Source organism: Brassica rapa, chromosome A04 (assembly GCF_000309985.2).
Source record: "Brassica rapa cultivar Chiifu-401-42 chromosome A04, CAAS_Brap_v3.01, whole genome shotgun sequence".
NCBI lineage: Eukaryota > Viridiplantae > Streptophyta > Magnoliopsida > Brassicales > Brassicaceae > Brassica > Brassica rapa.
In genome coordinates this window covers 6,910,056-6,911,766 of record NC_024798.2, presented here as the reverse complement: position 1 = coordinate 6,911,766, position 1,711 = coordinate 6,910,056, and the positions used below count along the sequence as shown (strand labels likewise).

Sequence of the window (1,711 nt, the reverse complement as noted above, 5' to 3'; positions counted from 1 at the left end):
TGCGTAATGCAACAGGTCAGAAAATAGATGCTCAGGGAACTGTAATCCTTGATGCTGATGCTACAAAAGCTGCTCAACCTGTAGATGAGGACGCTCGATCGAAACCACTGGCCGACTACAATCGCCCAGATGAGTACTATTCCAACAGATCAGCTATTCGACTTCCGGAGATCCAGAAGCAGAATTTCAAGCTGAAGCCTTAATACTACACTCTCGTGTCGCAGATACCCTACTCTGGGTTACCGCACGAGCATCCTATGGACCATTTGGAACGGTTCGAGGATCTAATCGCTGCTATTCGGATGGAAGGAGTTCCCAAAGATTACCTGCTGTGCAAGCACTTCAGATACACGCTGAATGGAGAAGCGATGCACTGGCTTAGGCAGCAACCCACAGGATCTTTAACATCCTCGAGCGACATCAAGAATGCTTTCTTACGAAACTTCTTCGATGAGTCGCGCACTGAAGAAGTTCGGAACAAAATTTCCACATTCTCGCAGAAGGCTGGAGAGTCCTTCAAAGATGCGTGGATTAGATTTAGGTTCTTCCAGCGAGACTGTCCACACCACGGATTTAACGAAGTGCAGCAGCTAAGCACTTTCTTCCGAGGTCTGGCCTTACAGTATCAAATGGCCCTAGATACGGCGAGTGAAGGAAACTTCACTACTCGGAATCCGTTGGAAGCTGTGAGACTTATCGAAAACCTTGCTAACAGCAGCAGCACCAAAAACACTGACTCTGAACGGAAGAAGTCTGTAGCCTCTATCGGGAAGGAACAGATGGATGAAGTAAGAGCTAAGTTAGATGTGGTGCACCAGCTTCTTAAGAAGCAAGTCTGTTCAGCTGAAGGAGAAGTAGCAGCTACGGAAGGAGAAGAAAATGTGAACTACGTCGGAGGTACCGGATTCCAGAAATTTGGAAACCAGGGCGGAAACAAAAACTTTTGGAAATGGCCAAAGAAGTAACCAAAATTCACAATTTCAAACCCTTCAACAACAGCAAGAGCTACTCGAACTCTTACTACCAAAATCCACCACCCCAGACTCAGGAAAGCAAGATCGAAAAGATGCTTGATCGAGTACTGTTGGGACAACAACAAATCACCATGGATTTCAACGGTAAAATAGACTCCGCCTACAACAATCTGAACACAAAAATCGAGACCTTAGGGACTCAGGTGAGCAAACTTGAAACCCAAGTAATTCAGACGGGCGAGACTATAAAGAGGCAAGAAGCTTTCGCTAGAGAGGCAGGAGCTGACAAAGGGAAACACCACGTAAATGCCATCATAGATGATGATTTCTTGCAAGTGATGAGAAATGAAAAGCTTGAGGAAGGAGATTTCGAAATCGAAAGCTCCATGAGTCTCGGCGGATCCCAATGGTGTCGACCGATGTCGATGAACTCGCATCGATCAACAGACCATGATAAAGATCGATGGACGGATTACTCCAGTCATCGATCGACGTCGTCTGCCAAATCGACTGAATGCGATGCGGTTCGAATTCTAACTCATGAATAATTCGCAGCTAAGCATCCTCACCCACCCTCCCCTTTCTATGATAAAATCGATCGATCGGTTGAGCCAACCATCGATCGACAGAGTGAGTCCAACGTCGATCGTCACAACATACCTCCCATCGATCGACATACACCTCTGACATACCGAATGCGGTTACCCTCAATCGATAATGATTACATCAACGCACCC

General features: G+C 46.5%; 1 non-coding gene across 1 annotated transcript; it reads right to left on the bottom strand.

The window, feature by feature from the left end:
* Window positions 1-468: 468 nt before the first annotated feature.
* LOC117133871 lies at window positions 469-574 on the bottom strand. Its single transcript, XR_004457911.1, has one exon. It is a non-coding gene; the product is annotated as a small nucleolar RNA R71 (small nucleolar RNA).
* Window positions 575-1,711: the final 1,137 nt, after the last annotated feature.